This window comes from Hemiscyllium ocellatum, chromosome 26 (assembly GCF_020745735.1).
Source record: "Hemiscyllium ocellatum isolate sHemOce1 chromosome 26, sHemOce1.pat.X.cur, whole genome shotgun sequence".
In the NCBI taxonomy this organism is placed as follows: domain Eukaryota; kingdom Metazoa; phylum Chordata; class Chondrichthyes; order Orectolobiformes; family Hemiscylliidae; genus Hemiscyllium; species Hemiscyllium ocellatum.
Window position 1 is genome coordinate 6857346 of NC_083426.1, and position 22928 is coordinate 6880273.

The 22928-nt window shown below is 42.3% G+C and overlaps 1 long non-coding RNA gene across 5 annotated transcripts; it reads right to left on the reverse strand.

Moving 5' to 3' along the window:
• Positions 1-382: 382 nt before the first annotated feature.
• LOC132828311 (uncharacterized) lies at positions 383-22758 on the reverse strand. Of its 5 annotated transcripts, none has more exons than XR_009646103.1 (5): positions 22685-22751; positions 10318-10409; positions 9310-9418; positions 9112-9195; positions 383-5102 (listed from the first exon to the last, which is right to left on the reverse strand). It is a non-coding gene; the product is annotated as an uncharacterized LOC132828311 (long non-coding RNA). The 5 variants fall into 5 exon arrangements; XR_009646100.1 differs by having other exon boundaries at positions 9675-10409; XR_009646102.1 differs by having other exon boundaries at positions 9675-10409; positions 22681-22751.
• Positions 22759-22928: the final 170 nt, after the last annotated feature.

Below are 22928 nucleotides of genomic sequence, written 5' to 3' on the forward strand. Positions count from 1 at the left end.
TTGCAGCTAAAGTACTAATGTGTATTCACTCTTAAGTTGAACCTGATTGGCTGTCGTGCATAATCAGGTGTCTTAACTCTAATGTAACTAGCTGGTAAATACTAGTTAATATACTTATTTGCTGGTCATTAAGGTTGAACCTACCTTCCACTGACTATTTTCACTGCCATATGTAGAACCACAATACAGTTTCAATTCCAATCCCTACTGATACTTGTACCATGGTCTTGCCATAACTGGTTAATTACCTTTTTTTTCTAGATAAAGGTTCATGGAGCAATACGAAACTCAGAAGTCTGAAACTTTCTGATAACAGATTACACATTGGAATCTCCAACATGATCACATCTTGAGGATTTTAGTTTTTTTTAATAATCCCTCACTTCCATTCCAACATTCCAGGTATCTACTGATTCCAATTAAAAGATACCATTGTCAGAAATCAAGATGGCTAAACTCGCAGGCAAAAATATTGTTAATTTGCAAAATATGCAAGCAATACAATAACCATATGACCATTATATAACAGGGTTAATTCTGTTGTGACAGTAAAGATAGAAGGTCATAATGACTACAGTTTAACAAAAAGGATAAAAGGTAGACTCAATTATATATTATAAATTGCAACATTTAAATTATGTTATTTTTATATTTCCCAGAATAAAGGTCGATAACAAATTGTTCTGTTTTACAGGAAGACTACCTTCAAATGTCAGCTCATGTACAACAACACGAGACAGTATTCAGGATAAATATAGAAGGGTAATCTTTGCACTGTAAACATGGGAATGCAATTTAGCTTCAGTATTCAACACTAATCAACTGGGAATATTCTACGCCAATTGAAACATTTCTTATTCAAATTGCTCCCATTAAGCCGACAGCCCACTGTGCCCTCCCACCACAGAAGCTCTCATTGACATACCATTCCTGTTCCCTGGATAAATCTCAGTACTTTTTCTATCATGGATAAATAAAACCCTGGAAGTTCTTCAGAAGTACAATATAGCGGAGCGTTCTTGGCTGAGGACCGAACAGTCTGCATCAATTCTGAATTTATTCACTTAGATTTCGACTGATTGCCTCACAGTGTTGTGAAGTAATTAACCAACAATAGCATGATCACTGGTAAGTGGGAGTTGGAGGCAAAGGTGGTTGAGTAGCAAAGCTGGTGTTTGGTTGGTTGTAGATTATTTAAAACAACAGTAAAATGAATGGGCAAGCCCCTCAAAGCACTGTTTTTTATTGCTCGTGGGAAACACTGCAGTTTAGGGGAATGGGATAAATAGATACTTGCACCACCCAACTCACAAAGTCAATGATGAGAGAGGAGTGTTGATGAGCAACTGGGAAGAAAGACGATGCTTCAAAAACAGCAATGACAACCGTACAGCATCTGGAAGGAAAATCATTCGAGGTGCAGTGGATGGATTGGGAATTAATATCGCACTCGGGAGGGAGTGATTGGGGGGGGGGGGGGTAAGTGGGTGGGAAAAAAGTGCACAAGAGGCAAGGCCAAATGGGACTAAATACTGAACAGCAACTACTCAATGAAACAACACGCCAGCTTTAATCCAGAAAATCAGAAGAACGTGGGAAGGGAAGGAATAATATGAACAGAACAGAGAACTTAATTCAGTAAACATGACACGCTTCCCAGTCAATGAAATCTGCAAATCAGCAGATGGCTTTTCTGAGGAAAGAACAGGCAGGTTTGTATAGTCAGTAACAAGGAATGCAATTTAGACATTTAATATCATACCGCTGAGAATACCCCACAGGTGAATGAAATGCTCTGCCAATGTAAACTGCTCCCAATAAACCAATAAAGCAACATGCAGGTTATAAAGAATTAAATGTGCCCAAGCTAATGTTCTAATACCACAGAACCTTCTCCAATGATTAAACTGCTTCCACTGCTTTGTATTCCATCATATAAAGATCAATTCCTTAGCTCAGAGTTATTCTTGCTGTCTGTTACTTCTGTTTGTTGGCTCATTGGCATTTAACCTTTGCCCTTTCACCTTAAAGAACATGAGACATAGGAGCTCTTCTAAAGGCTAATTAATGGGATGTGGGTGTCACTGGCGGGGTCAGCATTTTTTTGCCCATTTGTAATTGCCCAGGGGGACAGTTAAGAGCCAACCACATTGCTGCAAGTCTGGAGTCACATGTCGGCCAGACCAGGTGAGAATGGCAGATTTCCTTCCCTGAAGGACATTAGTGAACCAGATGGGTTTTTACAGCAAATCACAATCACAATTAGATTAGGCTTTTATTCCAGATTTTTATTGAATTCAAACACCATCTGCATGGTGGGATTCGAACCCATGCTCCCCAGCCTGGGATTTTGGATTATTAATCCCCTACCACGATGCCCATGGTGGGACCGGTTGTTTAGCTATTGGTATATGTTCCACTGTTTAACAAAGTCAAAGCTGACGTTTTTTTTTAAAAAAACCTCAAGTCTCACCTTCCCCCCAGGGCCCTTATTCTTCAAACTCTATTGATCTATTTCTTGAAAATTCTTGGTGACTGAGCCTCTCCTGCCCACTGGGTAGACAGTCTCAAAGATTACACTTTGTGTAAGGAAACAGCTCCTTATTGGAGTCCTCTGCCAACTCATTATTCTCAGTGTTTTGCCAAAATCAGGATGCACCTTCCCAACATTTACGCTGAAGACCCCTTCAGAATTTTGCAAGAGCAGAGGTGTTGGGGCAAATAGCACTTGGTCGCAAATTGCAAACGCCCTGAGGCCTGAGGTGTAAATAAACAAGGACTGGTCAAACAGAATATCACCTACCATCAAGGAGTCCAGTGAAAAAGCAGCAGTCAACACTAGGCCACTCCATCTCAGCTGACAGCACAGGAATGACCCTATGAAGAGAGGCTGGGTAAGCATAGAGCAGAGAAGTTTGAAGGGGGACCTGATAAGGGGTATAAGATTATGAGGGGCATGGACAGTGTGCAAAGAAAGCATCTGTTCCCCCGAATTGAAGGGTCAATAACACGGGCTCATAATTTTAAAGTGAAAGTTTAGAGGTTTAGAGGGGATTTAAGAAAAAAAAATCTTTTCATCCAGAAGGTGGTGGGGTCTGAAATGCACTCCCAGTGAGGGGAGTTGAGGTGGGGAACCTCACAACCTTTAAAAAGTATTTGGCTGAGCACTTGAAATGTCATGACATTCAAAACTGTGCGTCTAGTGCGGACAAGTGGGACTAGTGCAGGCAGAAGTGTATTCTCGGTGGTACAGACTCGATCGGCCAAAGTATCTCTTCTGTGCTGTACGGTTCTATGATTTGAGTGAACCCTCGTTACATTTTCTGCAAAGAGGATCTGCCCTCTCTTAGGTTAAGGTGACCAAACCCGTACACGTACACCAAGTGTGGCCCCCTGCCTGTGACGTAAACACTCAGGATCACCAAAGAGCCCAAATTCAGAATAATCACTTCACCGCTGCAGTTATGTTAATGCTGGGCTCTGCAGAACAGGGGGAAAAAAACAGCAGTCCAATTTACAGACTTGGTCCCTCCTTAATTGTTCATTTATGGAGTCAACCCATTGCTGCGGGTCTGGAGTCACATGTAGACCAGACCAGGTAAGGAAAGCAGATTCTCTCTCCTTAAAGAGCATTAGTGAGCCTCCATTCTGTGCTGTTACAATGACTTGGGAAGAACCATGAACGAACCAGATAGGTCTCTACTGGTGCTCCCCTTGACCCCGCAAACATCATTTATGCATCTTCTTGAACAGGTTAAAATTTTACAAAGCATTCCCTTAGACAAAACCTAATACCAGAGAGATACTAAAACTCTTGACCAACACTGCAAACTTGAAGGAGAATCCAAAGGAAAAGAACAGGGTGGAAAGGCTTGGAGAAGGAATTCCAGGGCTTCGGGCCTTAGCAGTTGTAGACACACCTTCCAAATGGCGGAGGGGCTAAAATCAAGGATATACAAGAGGAGCAGCACAGTTTTTACAGGGTTGTAAGATCTGGAGAAGATGAGAGAGTTAGGGAGGGGGTGAGGCTGAGGTAGGATTGGGAAACAAGGGGGAAGGTTTTTAAAATGAGGAGCTGCCTGACTGCAAGCCAATGTATTTCAACAAGTACAGGGCTGACAGGGAAATAATCGGAGGTGTAGAATCACAGAGTCACTGAGAGTCCCAGTGTAAATAGAGCTTGAGAATTTACAGGGTGGAAGTGGGTCCTGCAGATGCTGGAGATTAGAGTCAAGATTAGAGTGATGCTGGAAAAGCACAGCAGGTCAGACAGCATCAGAAGAGCAGGAGAATCAACGTTTCCGGCAAAAGCCCTTCGTCAGGTTTTTGCCCGAAACGTCGATTCTCCTGCTCCGCTTTGGCAGCACCATTCTAATCTTGACTCGAGAGTTTACAAACAATTCACAAGCACTTCAGGTTCTTTACTCGGACAGTAGTAAGGGCGTGGAACTCCCTGCCTACAACAGTAGAGGACTCGCCAACTTTACAGGCATTTAAATGGTCATTGGATAAACATATGGGGGATAATGGAATACTGTAAACTAGATGGGCTTCTGATTGTTGCACCAACCTATGAAACCATCGAGGGCTGAAGGGCCTGTACTGCGCGGTAATGTTCTATGTTCAGTTTGAGAGGAGCTTGTCAAACATCAAGGAATGCAACGAAAAAGAAAAGCAGTAGTCAGCGATCACATTAAGCAGATGCATGATTGACAATGACTTTAACATGGCAGTCAGTGCCCTGGGTCATAGTTGCTGAGATTTGGACATTATTGAGGTTGACAGAAATGCCTTGCTCTTGATCAGGGCCAAAAAGCGCTAAGCGCTGGAGAACGGCGGACGGATCTCGGCTTTTGATGATGGCGTAGAGCTCGTCCCTCTCCCCGGGGTCCATCGTCACGTACAAGCCGAGCATCTGACACAGCTCTCCGACCACCACGGGGTTTTCAAACATCACCCCAAAGTAGTAAGAGCCAAGCTGGTAGCTCAGGACCCCGACACACTGAATCTCAGCTCCGACAGTGGAATACAGGCTGACACCGACCGACTCTGGTTGGACAACCTCCGGCTTCCTGACGGTGGAATTACCATCGAGAAACACCCTGACAAACAAACAGCACTGAATGAAAACAGTTCATCCCCAGTAACAACAAGCTGGCATGTATCATTAACTTGAAAGGCAATGAGCAAAAGTTTGTCAAAACTGAACCCATAATTTCTCAGAGAGTTGTTGAGAGTCAATCACATTGCTGTGGGTCTGGAGTCACATGCAGGCCAGACCACGTAAAAATGGTAGTTTCCTTCCCTCAAGGATACCAGTGAGCCATGGGTATTTCTGATAATCAACAGTGGGTTCATGGTCATCATTTGACTCTTAATTCCAAATTCTTTATTGAATTCAAACTCTACCATCTGCCATGGTGGGGTTTGAATCCAGGTGTCTAGAACATTACCTTGGTGTTGGGATTATTAGTCGAATGATAATCCCACTAACCCATCACCTTCCCTCTCTGTAATGGACCTCAGCATACTGGGATAGAGCAGATGTTGGGGAGTAGGGGGACAGGACAGGGGCCAGAAGGCAGAGAAAGACAAATGGTAATGGTGGGCAGACAAAGGAGGGCTGAGGATGGAGAGAGACAGAGCGAAACAGAGAGAGATAGAGAAAGAATAGGATTTGAGACGGATGGAAAGGGGGAAGATAAAGAGAGGATTGAGAAGAGAAGATGCAAGCTCTCATCTGGAGATGACATTGTACAGATCAGGAGCTAACGGGGTCATTGCTGAGGAACCCAGAAAAGACACAAAAGGAACATTGTTGAAATCGGACTTAAAAAGGCCCTTCAAAAGCCTGAAATCGGTTTTACTCAGAAACATCAGAACAGGAGGCCATTCAGCCTGTTGATCCTGTACTGCTATTTAACACACCTATAGCTGATTGAACACGTTAATGCCAGTTTATCCAAATAACTCCTTACGTCATTAATATTCAAACATTTACCGTCCTGTCTTGTAAATACAGGTTGGTCTGCTATAATGTGTCAACATGAATTCACTGTACTGCGATTGATGAATCAGGGATACTGTTTCTACAGTGCGAACTTTTAAAACGTGTGTTAGCTGTAACGCGATTACATCACCAACACTAAGCACAGTTTCTAAAGCACAATTTTACTATAACACGGGGCTGCAAAAGAATGCAAACATTGCTTTATAGAAAAACTGACTGTTCTCAAAACACAGTTTCCACAGCACTATGTGGTAAAGAACTCCAAAGATTCACAACCCTCTGAGTAAAAACAATTCTCTTTATCTCAGTCTTCAGTGGCAACTCCATTATTTTTAAATTGTGCTCCTGGTTATACACTCCTTAACAAGGGGAAAACATCCTACCTACATCCACTCCATCTATGCCTTTAAGTACTTGTAAGTTTCAAAGAAATCACCTCTCATTCTCCAATCCGTTAGACAATACCTCCTCCTCACCTCCATTCAAGACCCCAAAGAATCCTTCCACATCTGGCAGAGATTTTCCTGCACTCCAAACACCTCATCTACTCCATCCGTTGCTCTCGATGTGGTCTCCTCTATGTTGGGGAAACAGGGCACCAACTTGTGGAATGTTTCAGAGAACATCTCCGGGACACATGTGCCAAACAACCTTACCGCCCTGTGGCTGATCACTTCAACTCCCCCTCCCAAGGACATGCAAGTCCTAGGCCTCCTCTATGCTGCCAAATCCAAGTCACATGTTGCTGGAGGAATAAAACCTCATCTTCTGCCTTGGGACCCTCTAATTGCACAGAATCAATGTTGACTTCACCAGTTTCCTCATCTCCCCTCCTCCACTTCATCCCAGATCCAATCCTCCAACTCAACACCGCCCCCTTCAACTGATCTACATGTCCATCTTCCTTTCCACCTATTCGCTCAGACCTATCACCATCACTCCCCACCTCCATCTACCTATCACCTTCCAAGCTAACTCACCCCCATCCTATTTATCTCCCACGCCTTTGGTCCTCCCCCACACCACAACTTTCCTGAAGGGCTTATGCCCGAAACATCGACTCTCCTGCTCCTCAGGATGCTGCCTGACTGGCTGTGTTTTTCTAGCGTCACTCTTTTTTGACTCTGATCTCCAGCATTTGCAGTGTTCACTTTCCTCTCGACAATACAAGCCCAATTGCCCAAGCTCTCCTCACAGGACAGTCCCACCACTCTGGGAACAATCACTTTCATTGCACTCTCTCTCTGGCAATATCTTTCCTGATATAAGAAGACCAAACCTGCACACAGTACTCCAGGCATGGTCTAACTAACCTCAAAACTAAATGCAGCAAGGCTTCACTCCTCCCATACTCCAATTCTCTTATAATAAAAGGTTAGCATTCCATTGATCCTTCCTAACTGGCATGTGTTACCCTTCAGTAACTTATAACATGGTCACCAAGCCCTTTGTGTGAACCTTATACTTCCCAACATCGTGGCATTTAAGAAATATTCAACACATCTGTCCTTCCTGCCAAAGTGATCTGTTCTAAATTATATTCCACCTGCACCGTTCTTGCCCAATCCCGAAGCCTGTCCAAATCCTCCTAAAAGCATTTTACATTTTCCTCACAGCACACATTCCCACTTGGCGTTGCATGATCTACAAATCACCAACAAACCAGCCTGGTCCGTCCATGTCAACACTATGGATCAAGAAAGCACAACAATGTCTCTACTTCCTCAGAAGGCTAAGAAAATTCAGCACGTCCACAAAGACCCTTACCAATTTTTGTAGGTGCACCATAGAAAGCATCCTATCCAATGCATCACAGCGTGGGATGGCAACTGCTCTGCCCAAGACCATAAAATACTCAAAAGTTGTGAACACAGCCCAGTCCGTCACACAAACCAGCCCTTCATCCACGGTCTCCGTCTACACTTCCTTCAGGAAAGTAAGCACAGACCCCTCCCATCTCGGTTATACTCTCCCCGCCCATGCCTCCCCCCCCCCCCCCCCACCTCAAACAGGCAGAAGACATTAAAGTTTAAATACATGTATGAACTGCTTTTTCCCCGCTGTTATCAGACTTTTGAACAGAACCTCTTAAATGTTAATATTGATCTCTCTCTCTCTGCACCTTCTCTGCAGCTGTAACACTGTATTCTGCACTCTGTTCTGCTACTCTAACGTACTTTGTAGAGTATGATCTGCCTGTGTAGCACACAAAACAACACTTTTCACTGTATCTCAGTACGTGACAATAAACCAAACATCGATAAATATTGTGTGCAGCATCCCACCAGTCAGTCTGTCCATTAGCTAATTAATCCACATCCATACATTATTTACTACACTACATGCTTTAATTTTGCTAATCAGCTTTCTGTGAGGAACCTTGTCAAAATGCTCTGAAAATCTGAGCTTTTTTCCTCAGAGGGCGAATGCTAGCATGAGGGGACATTGCTTTAAATTGAAGGGCGATAGATTTAGGACAGACGTCAGAGGTAGTGTCCTTACTCAGAGCAGTAGGGGCGTAGTAGTAGTCTCACCAACTTTAAAGGGCACTTAAATGGTCATTGGATAAACATATGGATGAAAATGGAATAGCGTTGGATAGATGGGCTTCAGATTGGTTCCACAGGTCAGCGCAACATTGAGGGCCAAAGGGCCTGTACTGCACTGTAATGTTCTATGTTCTAAAACCTAAAAACACAAAAGCCATCAATTCCCCTTTATCAATTTTGTTTGTAACCTCCTCAAAACACACCACACATTTGTCAACATGATGCCTCATTTGCAAATCCATGCTGACTATGACAAATATTTATCCAAGTGTCCATTTATCACGTCATCTATAACAGCTTCCATCATTTTCACTGTGACTGACATGAGGCTAATCAGGTGCCCACCTCCCAGGCTTTCTCCCTTTTCCTATTTTTAAATAGCCCTGCACATGTGCAAGTTTCAAATCTGCAGCAGTCATTCCAGAATCAATGGAATTTTGGAATACAATTATCAGCGCATTTACTATCTCCATAGCTACTTCCTTCCATCAACTTTCATTCTTATTAATTTCTCTCAGCTCTGCTTTTACTTTGAGCCCACAGAGCACCTACCTGGGATCAGTCAGAGGCAGCACATTACTTTTGTTAACAGTCGTAACTTCAACAGATGCGGATTTCATCTTGTTGGAACTCTGACTATAAAAGAAAAAGAAAATACACATTCCAAATCAGCAATAGAGTGGCGAGTGCAAGGCTTGGATGGATAAGTCATCATTTTAAAAAGGTTCCATCGACAAGCAAAAAACAAACCTGTGATAGGGTTAGGAAAACTGAAAACGTTGTTCAATCCACCCAACATCCAGAGACCAGCAATGTAGACAAGCTGGAGAAGTGGTAAAACGTCTGACTGTGAGATACACTAATGAGACAGAAAATTCACCAAACTTAATGCAATGTCACATCATCTCATTCTCTCTCTCCTGTAGCTTTGAGGCAAAATAAAAAGGATACACACATAAATAAATAAAATAAATAAAGAGTTCTTTTTTAACCTCAGCAACCTCTGTAAATATTCTTTGATGGCTCAAGCAGAAAGGAATGAGAGAAAAATCAGTTCAAAACATGAAATTGAAACACACCCAAAATGTTAACTCAGTCCCTCCCTCCCCACATACCTTCAGGATTTCTCCAGCAGTTCAGATTTTATTCGTAGCAGCCTCAAAACAGGCTAATATGATGTCTCATTCGCAAGTCCGTGCCAACCATGATCAATCAGATCCTTTTTATCCAAGTGTCCATTTAATACATCCCCATCACTTTTGACATAAGACGAATGAGGTGTGAGGCTGCAGTTATTTTGCTTCTGTATTCTCGAAATCTATATTGCTGAGGGTGTTATCAGGTTGTTTGTCACTTCAGAAATTAGCTAACCTGCAAATTGGCCTCATGCCCCAAACTCTATATTTTACATCCTTATACATTTACGTAGTTTGGGTGAAAATGGTGAATTTTATTGCAGCTTCAAGGAAACAAAAAACAAGGTAATTGGAGCAGGCAATGGAGTTCAGGAAAGGAATCCGAAGCAGACATTAGCTGGGTAAAGGTGGCTGCAGGGAGGGGCAACTGGGAAGGGAGAGATTGCAATAATGACTAAGGATGACATCAACTTTGAACTAATTCACTATATGTTGCAGTAGGATTCTTTCTAAACACACATTCACTCTTTCGAAGGATGTACACTTTTTAATGTCCACACGATTCCAGCCTCAGTCCGTTTCGTACAACAGCTTTCTGGTTTTAATACACACAGTGGTTTACCTCACTTCTCCAGTAGAGGGCAAAGATTCTCTTCGTTTCATGTGTATTTAGAATCCGGGCATGAATTTCCACTGCACTGTTAAACCCACTTTCTGAAATTCAAATTCCAGTTTTAAAAGATATATCAGAGGAGAGGTGATGCAGTAGTAAAGTCACTGGACTTGTAATCTACAGGTCTATGCTAGTGCTCCAGAGCGGGGAGCATGTGTTCAAATCCCACAGTAACACCCTGGAGAATTTGCATTTAATCTAACATAGATAGAAAACCTTTTTCACACAGAGGTGTGTGTATGGAATGAGCTGCCAGAGGAAGTGGTGGAGGCTGGTACAATTGCGACAGTTAAAAGGCAACTGGATGGGCATATGAATAGGAAGAGTTTGGAGAGATATGGGCCAAATGCTGGCAAATGGGAGTAGATTAATTTAGGACACAGAATCTGGTCGGCATGGATGAGTTGGACCGAAGAGTTTGTTTCCATGCTATATATATCTCTATGACTCTATAAAAACAAAAAATGTTGGAGAATCTGGCAGCATCTGTGGAGAGAGAAAGAGCTCATGTTTTGAATCCAGTATCACTTCCTATAAATGTATTCAATTTATATATTTTTAAAATGTCTGAAAATAAGAGCCAGAGCCCTTGAAACTATCGTGGAATATTGTAAAAACCAATCTAGCTCATTCACATCGGAACTATATGATCTGCCTGTATTGCTCACAAGACAAAGCTTTTCACTGTGCCTTGGTACACATGACAATGAATTCAATTAAATTCAATTCCTTCAAGAATCAGAGTCATGGAGATGTACAGCACAGAAACGGACCCTTCGGTCCAACCAGACCTTGTCAACCAGACATCCCAACCCAATCTAGTCCCACCTGCCAGCACCCGGCCCAGAACCTTCTAAACCCTTCCTATTCATATAGGCAAAAAAGTGAGGACTGCAGATGCTGGAAACCAGAGTTTAGATCAGAGTGGTGCTGGAAAAGCACAGCACAGCATCCGAGAAGCAGGAAAACTGACGTTTCATGCAAAGGCCCTTAATCAGGAATAGTGGCAGGAAGCCTCCAGGATCTCTTATGAAAAGGTACCTTTGACAGAGAGGGTTTCAATGTCTTGTGCCTGTGTCTCCATCTCGGTCTCTGTCTGATTTTCAAAATGCATGCCTTTTTTATATCTCCAACATCCAATTGTCTCATTGATTCAAAGTTGGCAAAGTAATAAACTCAAACTTGATTGGGGTTCAGTATCCTGGGACATAATTTAAACTGATTGCTGTTTTGACAACAATTCAAATTTAACCAACCAACTCAGTTGGCCATTTCACAGCTAAATAGAGTCATAGAGATGTACAGCACGGAAACAGACCCTTCTGTCCAACCCGTCCATGCTGACCAGATATCCCACCCAATCTAGTCCCACCAGCCAGCACCCGGCCCAAATCCCTCCAAACCTTTCCTATTCATATACCCAACCAAATGGCTTTTAAACACTGCCATTGCACTAGCCTCCATCACTTCCTCTGGCTGCTCATTCCATACACGTATCACGCTCTGCGTGAAAAAGTTGCCCCGTAGATCTCTTATATCTTTCCCCTCTCACCCTAAACTATGGCGTCTAGTTCTGGAATCCCCAACCCCAGGGAAAAGAGTTTGCCTATTTATCCTATCCATGGATAATGGGCGGCACGGTGGCACAGTGGTTAGCACTGCTGCCTCACAGCGCCTGTAGACCCGGGTTCAATTCCCGACTCAGGCGACTGACTGTGTGGAGTTTGCACGTTCTCCCCGTGTCTGCGTGGGTTTCCTCCGGGTGCTCCGGTTTCCTCCCACAGTCCAAAGATGTGCGGGTCAGGTGAATTGGCCAAGCTAAATTGCCCGTAGTGTTAGGTAAGGGGTAAATGTAGGGGTATGGGTGGGTTGCGCTTCGGCGGGTCGGTGTGGACTTGTTGGGCCGAAGGGCCTGTTTCCACACTGTAAATCTAATCTAATCATGCCCCTCATAATTTTGTAAACCTCTATAAGGTCACCCCTTAGCCTATGACGCCCCAGGGAAAGCAGCCCCAGCCCATTCAGTCTCTCCCTGTAGCTCAAATCCTCCTATCCTGGCAACTTCCGTGTAAATCTTTTCTGAATCCTTTCAAGTTTCACAACATCTTTCCAATAAGAAAGATAACAGAATTGCATGCAATATTCCAACAGTGGCCTAACCAATGTCCTGTACAGCCACAACATGACCTCCCAACTCCTGTACTCAATACACTGACTAAGAAAGGAAAGCATACCAAACGCTGCCTTCACTATCCTATCTACCTGCGACTCCACTTTCAAGGAACTATGAACCTGCACTCGAAGGTCTCTTTGTTCAGCACCATTCCCTAGGTCCTTACCATTAAGCGTATAAGTCCTGCTAAGATTTGCTTTCCCAAAATGTAGCACCTTGCTTTTATCTGAATTAAACTCCATCTGTCACTTCTCAGCCCATTGGCCCATCTGATCAAGATTCCTGTTGTAATCGGAAATAACCTTCTTCGCTATCCAATACACCTCCAATTTTGGTGTCATCTGCAAATTTACTAACAATACTTCCTACATTCACATCCAAATCATTTATATAAATGACAAAAAGTAGTGGACCCAGCACCGATCCTTATGGCACTCTTTTGGTCACAGGCCTCCAGTCTGAAAAGCAATCCTCCACCGCCACCCTCTGTCTTCTACCTTTGAGCCAGTTCCATATCCAAACGGCTAGTTCTCCCTGTATTCCATGAGATCTAACCTTGCTAATCAGTCTCCCATGGGGAACCTTGTCGAATGCCTTACTGAAGTCCATATAGATCACATCTACTGCTCTGCCCTCATCAATCCTCTTTGTTACTTCTTCAAAAAACTCAATCAAGTTTATGAGACATGATTTCCCACATCCAAAGCCATGTTGACTTTCGCAAATCAGTCCTTGCCTTTCCAAATACATGTACATCCTGTCCCTCAGGATTCCCTCCAACAACTTGCCCACCACTGAGGTCAGGCTCACTGGTCTATAGTTCCCTGGCTTGTCCTTACCACCCTTCTTAAACAGTGGCACCATGTTAGCCAACCTCCAGTCTTCTAGCACCTCACCTGTGACTATCGATGATACAAATATCTCAGCAAGAGGCCCAGAAATCACTTCCCTAACTTCCCACAGAGTTCTAGGGCACACCTGATCAGTCTCGTTTTGCTTTCCTTCCCATATTCAACATACTCACATGATGCACTCAGATTTCTTTCTGTCTGGAGTCCTTATCGAATAGTTCACCTCATTGAATCTCCTTTCCACTTGATGATGTCCACTAAACCATGCTTTTAAAGGCTCACCTATCACTGGAAGTAACACTAACACCTTATCTCCGATAGCAAAATTGCAAGTTTTGATTTCTTGTCTGCCTCCTGTTTCATTGTATGCGGTGATACTTTTAAATGCTGTCAGCCAACTCCCCTGCTCTATTTAACCATTCCCTAAAATTTGACGAAGAGTCCAAATGTGTGGTTTGTCAATTCTGACTTATCAATTTCTCCTTAATCAATTTTAGCAGTGCTCTCATTTCATGGCTGAAAACTAATTCAAATAGACTGAATTTGGTCAATTCATTTGGTGCATCTCTGATGGCAAAAAGTACAAATGGAATTCCTTTAACCCAACCATCTGGATGGTCTTGACTATAAGCTGCAACATGGTCTTTATTGTATGATGCCACCTTTCTAGCGCTCCCTGCGATTCTGGATGGTATGCAGTAGATTTGAATTATTTTTTCCTAAACTGTCCATAACTTCCTTGAATAATTTTGATGTGAAGTTTGGCCCTTGATCTGATTGTATCTCTGTGGGTAGTCCATATCTAGCAAAAGATTTGAGCAATTCCTCTATAATCCTTTTAGCTGTATTATTGCATAATGGAATGGCCTCTGGAAATCAAGTGGTCACATTCATTATTGATAACAAATACTAATTCACAGTTTTTGTTTTCGGGGTAGGGGCCCTACGCAATCACTTAAGACCCTTGTAAAAGTTGCTTCAAATACAGGAATGGGTATTAAAGGTGCGGGCTTTATTACTACCAGTGGTTTTCCAATTTCCTGACATGTATGATATGTCTGGCAAAAATCACCTACATCTTTGTGCAGTCCAGGCAGAAAAAAAATGTTTTTTTATTTTACCTTGAGGTTTTCTTACCCTTAAATGACCTCCTACTGGTAGTTCATATACCACCCGCAACGCTTCCTTTCAATAACCCACTGGCAATACAACTTGATGAACTTCTGCCCATTTCTCATCTGCGTGAATATGTATTGGTCTCCATTTTCTTATTAAGGCATCATTTTTAAGGTAGTAGCAGTATTCCAGGATACATTTGGATTCTTCCTGTGTATGCCTTTGGATACAATTGCTTTAATCCAGAGGCTCACTGAAGATGTTACCTAGTATGGTGATGAAACATCTGAAAACGAACCTTCCAGCTCAGCGGGCAAACCTACATCCATACTTGCTTTAAAATTTTCATCTTTTTGCTGTAACTCAGTTAATTTAGGAGCTAAAGATTTCTACTTTGTCAGCCATTTGTTCCTGTTTTGTGTCAACCATTCAATCAAACATGGTTTCTGCTAATTCCACTTCAACTTCCCCACCTGTACTCTTTGGTCTCTCCAGTTTCAACTGGTGACTTTGTGACCTCATTACCACAAAGTCTGGAAATTCCCAAAATAAGCGTCCTGTATTAACTCAGGTGCCTGAGTTTCCACTGGCTTTTCAACCATAGTAGGCAGCACTCCTATCTGTAAACCAGCTATATGGTTAGCAAAAACAAATTGTATCCCTGGAGCTCAGAGTTTGTCCAGGACTTCCACCATGACTTCTCCAGTCTTCACTGGACTCTCTAACCTCATTTTATATAACTGAGCACTTCTTGTCTCTCTATGAATTCCCGTTACTAGCATATTTTCTGGCAGTAGCCCTCCAAAGGTAGGTACCTGCTTATCTTTCAACATGGAAGATTGAGAAGATCCTGTATCTCTTAATATCGTAATGTCTTTACCTGCTGCGTCCAGCCTATGCGAGTAAACTTTACCTTTGCAAGTGTATGGTTTAAGAAGATCTGTCACTTCCTCCTTAACCAATCTCTGACCAGGTTGTACATTTTCATGCAGCTTTTTAGCCTCCACTGTGCTTTCCATTACCATTGGCTTATCCTGTGTTCCTACATTTGGCTTTCCAATGCTTTTCCTAATCCACCAACATGGTTGTTTCATGTGGCTTACTTTATTGCAGTGAAAACATCAGAGCTTTTTAACATCGCTGTCCTCTTCAAGGGTTTCCTTTTACCCTGTGGTAAGTTATCCTTACGTTCATCACCAAGATCTACCTTTCCCTTACAATGTGAGGATTTCTCTTTTCCCTAGTTTCTATCCCTCACAGATTGAAATTGATTTTGGAAGGTAAACTTTGGTTTATGACCCAACTCATAATCATCAGCCATTTCAGGTGCTAATGTTGCCATTTTAACTCTTTGCTCTTCCACATGAGTTCTCACTACTTCAGGAAGTGAATTTTTGAACACTTCCACATAACCATCTCTCTAAGAGCTTATCCAACTATCAACATTATTTACATCAAGTTTGAAAGGATCAAACTATGTTTGACCAGGGTCCCTCCTAGGATTCCTGAAATGCTGTCTGTAGGCTTCTGGCACAAGATGATATGCATTTAAGATGGTTTTCTTCACCTCCTCATACGCCCAGTTACCTCCTCTGATAGTGTTGCAAATACCTCACTAGCTCCGCCTACATGATTTGTTTGGATCAATAAAACCCACATGGTCACTGGCCACTGCATTTGTTTATCCACCTTTTCAAATAATATGAGAAAGGCTTCCACATACTTCACATCAAATTTAGGTATTGCTTGAATATATTTAAACAGATCCCCAACAGAGCTTTGGCCTCCATGGGTTTGCTAATCCTCACTCTCTTCCTCACTAACCTTATCTTCAGCCTTCATCTCCATCCTTTTAAGCTAACGCTCTTGTCTAAGTCGCAACTTCTAAAGTTCAAGTTCTCTCTCTTTCTCCCTTTCTTCTGCTCAGGCCTTGTTCTCTCTTTTTTTGTTTAGCTAAAATCCTTCTCTCCCTTTCTTTATCTTCCAACACGGCTATTCTTTCCCTGTCTTTATTTTCTAATTCCCGTTGCCTCACTTGCAAGTTAAATTTTTCTAACTCCATTGCACTTCTGTTTCTCTGTTGTACCCAAGCACTTGAACAACTCCATTACAACTTCAGCTTTCCTTTCGTCCTTGGTTAAACCCAATTCTAACCTGTTTGCTAATTCCACAAGTATATCCTTCCTCTGTCTTTCTAATCATTCTTGGCAAATTTGGGAAGCATCTTCAAACCAGGGAACCTCTTGAGCAAGCTTAAGAGCCATTTCCAAATGATTTTCATGGTCTTTCCAGCACACTTGGGCGGCATGGTGGAACAGTGGTTAGCACTGCTGTCTCACAGCGCCTGAGACCTGGGTTCAATTCCCGACTCAGGTGACTGTGTGGAGTTTGCGCGTTCTCCCCGTGTCTGTGTGGGTTTCCTCCGGGTGCTCCGGTTTCCTCCCACAGTCTAAAGATGTGCGGGTCAGGTGAATTGGCTATGCTAAATTGCCCGTAGTGTTAGGTAAGGGGTAAATGTAGGGGTATGGGTGGGTTGCGCTTCGGCGGGTCGGTGTGGACTTGTTGGGCAGAAGGGCCTGTTTCCACACTGTAAGTAATCTAATCTAATCTAAATCATCTCTATACACTTAAATGTTGAGCTATTTCAGTTATAACCACATTTTTTATAAACACCGGCAATTTCAGTTCTAGCCTGGTTGCCAATCCCAGCCACTTTGAATTGTTCACCTTTTATAAAACCCCCAAAGTCCACCCCCAGAAAACTCTTACTGACTGAAAGAACCATTGCTGTCCCAAGCACTGTTTAAACCAACCAAAATCAACACACATAAAAAATGGTACTCACACCTATCACTCACTGAATTTGGGTTCAGCAACCCTAATCCCAAATTGGAACTACCGAATAAATCTCGTAAAGAGCCCCCAATCTGTTAGGGATCAAGCCAGACTCCCCTCAAAACATTTTAAGAAGTTGGCCCAGACCCTAATTTTTCTGGTTGTTTTAAGCAGGTGTAACGTGGGTATTCCAGGAGGGACACAGCTTTCGCAGCATACTCAGTTTAAAACAAAACAGAATTTATTTGTACACAAACAAAAGAAAATCGAATTTAGAATAACATAACTATTTGAAACCCAATTGATTATATCAACTTACTCATGCTATTTCAAATTCTTGCAACATCCTCAAACACCCCCTTATCAAAAAAAAACGGTAATATCAAACATCGGTTCTTACAGGAGAAATGTCAGACAGAGGGGGAGGATCAGCATGGAGGTGTCTCTTTGACCAGCAGCCTCAAAACAGATTGCTTGCTAAAACCAAATTAACCCTAAATTGGGAGAACTGGCCATTCATCTTTCATTGCACAAGCGAACACTTAAAAGCACTTAAATTTTCTTCAAATAGATAAATCCAGATATATTGGAATCTCTGCCTTTATGATCCCTCTGAAAAAAACCAAGGACAATATACGTTTGTTAAAGGAGCACCATCATCACAGTTACACCTTTTTGCTTCTATCCTCAGTGTGGGCAACTCTCAATTGTCATTTGAAACCGTGCATGACATCAGACCCCTGTACTCCACAGTGTGGGGTTCCCTCACTGAGGCTCTGTACTGTCTTTTTAAAGGAATCAACTTTTGACTGGTAACAGCATGCTCTGTCTTCAGGGCCACAAGATTGAGAGTCAGGCTCACCAAGAATGTCTGGTCTAAACTGACTCTTAACATTTTCTTTCACTCTATTCCACAGCAGAATGTGGAGTTTGAAAAGCAGAGGGTCATTATTTCAGAAATAGTCAACCAAATTTAGTGGTTGTACATTGTCTGCCGTTAGCCAGCATGCTCAGCACTGCATACAAGAGCAGAATACTGCTTTGGAAGCTACACACACACACACATACCAAGTTCCTTGTTAATGGAGTCACTTTACAAGCTAGCTGCTTTGTGGAATAAATAAGCAGCACATTGTGGGGAGGTCTGTTTGCATGTTCTCATGAGCAAAGGTGACCCCATAACTGAAAAGGTCACCCTGGTGAAGAGGGGCATAAACAGTGTTATAGGGTTGCTCTCAAAACGACGTGCTTTTACTATCTGCATAAACATGCCTCATAAATCGAATATAAATCTCTCACCGTCAAAGGGTCATTTGAAACAAAATGGAACTCTTTACAGGGTTGAAGCAACTCACATTTAGCCAAAACCTTTGACAAAGTGCGGCAACAGGGCATTCTACAGGACTATTATCAAATAAAATTGATATCGAGCCAAAGCAGATCTGGACCAGAGTCCAAAACGTTGCTCAAACAGCTATATTTCAATGAGGGTCTGAAAGTAGAAAAGTCATACGTGTAGAGATGAAAGAAGGATTTCTGGATCTTAATGCTCTGCCAGTCAAAAGGCCGACTGTCAATGATGGAATGATTAAATTCACGGATGGATAAGCAAGAGGTTAGAAAGGTATTTGAAACAGTGGCCCACAGTGGGCTTGTGAGGAGAGTGATAGGTAATAGAATAAAAGGGGCAGTAGCAATGTGGATATAAAATTGGTGAATAGGAAACGGAGAGCAATGGATAGTGGGTATTCTTTGGGCTAGAAAAAGGTTTGTAGTGTACCTCCCCAGTGGCTAGTTTTGAGATCCTTGCTTTTCCTGATTTTACACAAAAATGAGCAAGATCTCTGTGCACACTGGAACAATTTCATCATTTGGGGACAACACAAATCTTGATGAAATTGTAATCCAAGGAGGAAAATGTGGGACTTTGAAAGGACATCAACAAATAGTGGGGTGGACAGACAGATGACAGATGAGGTTTAATGCAGAGAAGTATGAAGTAACACAGTTAGTACAAATAACATGGAGAGACAATATAAAACAAAGGGGCACTCTTCTGAAGAGTGTGCAGGAGCAGAGAGATATGTACCTAAATCATTAAAAGACTGGACAGACAGAGAGTGGTAAATAAAGCCTGGACTATTCTTGGCTTCATACATAGGAGCACAGACTACAAGAGCAGGAAGTTTATGATGAACATATCTAAGACACTGGTTAGACCTCAGCTGGATTACTATATACTGTTCTGAGCATGACACAACAGAAAGGACGAGAATGCATTGAAGAAGGTGAAGAAGAGTTTTATGAAAATGGTTCTAGAGATAAGATACTTCAGATATGAGGAAAGATTGGAGAAGGTGGGATTGTTTTCATTGGAGAGAAGGTTGTGAGGAGATTTGGTAAATTCATAGGTAGATAGGGAAAAGATATTTTAAAATCATGAGGGCATGAATAGACTAAATAGACAAGGTCTTTCCCCTGGGGTGGGGGAGTCCAGAACTAGAGGGCATAGGTTTAGGGTGAAAGAGGAAAGATTTAAAAGAGACCTAAAGGACAAATTTTTCACTCAGAGGGCTGTGTGTATATGGAATGAGCTGTCAGAGGAAGTGGTGGGGCTGGTATGATTGCAACATTTAAAGGCATTTGGATGGGTGTATGAATAGGTAGGGTTCAGAGGAATATTGGCCACGTACTGGCAAATGGGACTAAGTTAGGTTAGGTAGCTGGCTTAGACAGGTTGGACACACTGTACATCTCTATGACTATGACTGTATGAGAACCAGAGGGTCCAGTTTTAAAGAGTTTGCAAAAAAAAGGAGAAAATCTTTTTCACAAAGCAAGTAGTTTGAATTTGGAATGCACTGTCTGTAAATTTGGTACAAGCAAGTTCAATGGAGACATTTAAGGAGGGAATTACATGATTATTTAAAAAGGAACAATGTGCAGAGTTATGTCAAATGGCATTAGCATTCAGTTAAAATGCTTAGAAAGTCAGAGTAGACAGGGTGGGCTGAATCGCAAGTGTGGTGCTGGAAAAGCATAGCAGGTCAGACAGCATCCTGAAGAGTTTTTGCCCGAAACCTCAATTCTCCTGCTCCTTGGATGCTGTCTGACCTGCTGTGCTTTTCCAGCACCACACTTTTCACTCTAATCTCCAGCATCTGCAGTCCTCACTTTCACCAGGATGGGCTGAATGACAATTCTATGATTCACAATGAGATAAAGAGTATTGAATAGGCATCAAATCAGAATCTATGCCTATATGGATTTGTGGTAGGCCATTTGTCCCTTCAAGCTTGCTCACAACACCAGGTTATAAAGGACTTTTGCCCGAAACGTCGATTTCGCTGCTCCTTGGATGCTGCCTGAACTGCTGTGGTCTTCCAGCACCACTAATCCGGAACCAGGTTATAGGCCAACAGGTTTATTTGAAATCACAAGCTTTCAGAGCAGCACTGCTCCTTTGTCAGGTGAGATGACAAAGAAGCAGTGCTCTGTAAACTTGTGGTATCAAATAAACCTGTTGGTCTATAACCTGGTGCCATCTAACTTCCGACCTTGTCCACCCAAATCCTAAACCAGTACCTCCACATCACGGCCCCCATTTATTAAGATCATAGATAGATCGGAATATATTTGCAATTCCATATTTCCACTATTCCCGATTGATCTGCCACCATGGTATAAACTTTGCTGCAATGCTTAAATAAAACAAAGAATAACGAATCTTCGAGATCTGAAACAGGCAAAGGCATAAATTTTCTGTAGAAACTCATGCTTTCAGATCTGCCATGAAAACAAAAGTTAACATTGAATCCAGCAATTCTTCTTCACGATTGTACTAATGGGTCGGACCCGCTGGATATCTCCAGCAATGTTTCCTTTTGTTTGTGGTAATGCTTATTTCAGCTTCTGTAACTTCAAAACCAAACATGAGTAACAGGATACTGAAAGATTCAAAAGATGTCTGTCTATTACACTCTCTGACTTGAACACACTTTACACCCAGGTCAGGGCCTGGGCTGGTACTAAGCTATTTAGTTACAGGACTAACATACTTTCCTCGCATGTCATGGTTCCAGAGGCCCCAATTAAGATGCAGCATGATATCTTTACATCCTCAGGTCACATTCCATGTTACAGTTCTGATAGCAGCAGCATGTCTTTAAAAGATACACTGACACTGATAATGTGTCCCTGGTTAATCAGAAAGTCATCACCCTCAATGTCACCAACGCCTTAAAAAATGTCACTTGATACAACTTATTGTCTGCATGAAGTACAGTAAGTACCTGCTATATTGACAGTAGAAGGCACATGAAATTCTACCAGTCAAAAATTAAAACAGATGTTTAACTTATCTTTGTATTAAGGCTGTACTTTCAAATGAAACTAAACACACCCAAGTAAGCAAACAGAAAACATGAATTGCTAAGCTAACACCAGCAGTCAATTGAAAACTCATGAACGCACACTCCCCTGCTATTTGCTTTTTGAGTCACAGAGACATACAGCATGGAAATAGGCCCTTCAGTCCAATACATCCTTGCTGACCAGATATCTATATAAATCCAGTCCCATTTGCCAACTATTTGCCTATATCCCTCCAAATCCTTCCTAATCATACGCACATCCAGATGCCTTTTAAATGCTGTAATTGTACCAGTCTTCAACACTTCCTCTGGCAGCTCATTCCATACACGCACCACCATCTGCGTCAAAACATTGCCCCTTAGATCCCTTTTACATCTTTCCCCTCTTACCTTAAAACTCAAAGCTCTGATCCAAGCCCACTCTCTTGCCACTACTGCCCAAAAATATACTCTTTAAAAAAACCACTATATTCCCCAACTGTAACCTCAGCATACAAAGCATTCTGTATGGTTGTTTAAGATGCATTGATGCTTGCCTTGTCATATTGAAATCACATTAGGATGCTAGATTTAGGGGAGATGACAGTCTTGTGGTAATTTCAGTTGTCTGTTAATCCAGAGACTCAGCTAATGTTCTGGGGAACCTGGTTCAAATCCCACCCTGGCAAACGGTGGAATTTGAATGCCATGGGGGAGAAAAAACATCTGGAATCAATCATGAATCCGTTGTCAATTGTCAGGAAAAAAACATCTAGTGAGCTACATGTGACTCCAGACCCACAACAATGACCCTTAACTGCCTTCAGAGCAATTAGGGATGACACACTCATGCTGTGAATGAATAATATAGACCAATGTAAACTGTTATTGTACAAAATCTTCACATTTTAGGAAAGTCCCTATCTTCCCTCATCACCTTAACAATGCAAAAATTAAATATTTAAATTTACAAGCAAACACATACATACAAGTATAAGAGAACTGCTGCAGCTTGTCTCAACTCAACTAGTTGCAAACTTTGGAACAAAACTTTGTTTCTTGTGACTGCATGACCCCGCCCCTTCGTTGGCGTCTTAACCTGACGGGGCGGGGCCTGGGGAACAAAAGCAGCCCCGCGACAATCCGCATGCGCAGAAAGTGGGTAATGAGAGGGCGGGGCGGAGCGAATGACCGCTGGAGGTGGGATTCACTGATGCTCATGCGTACCTAGCA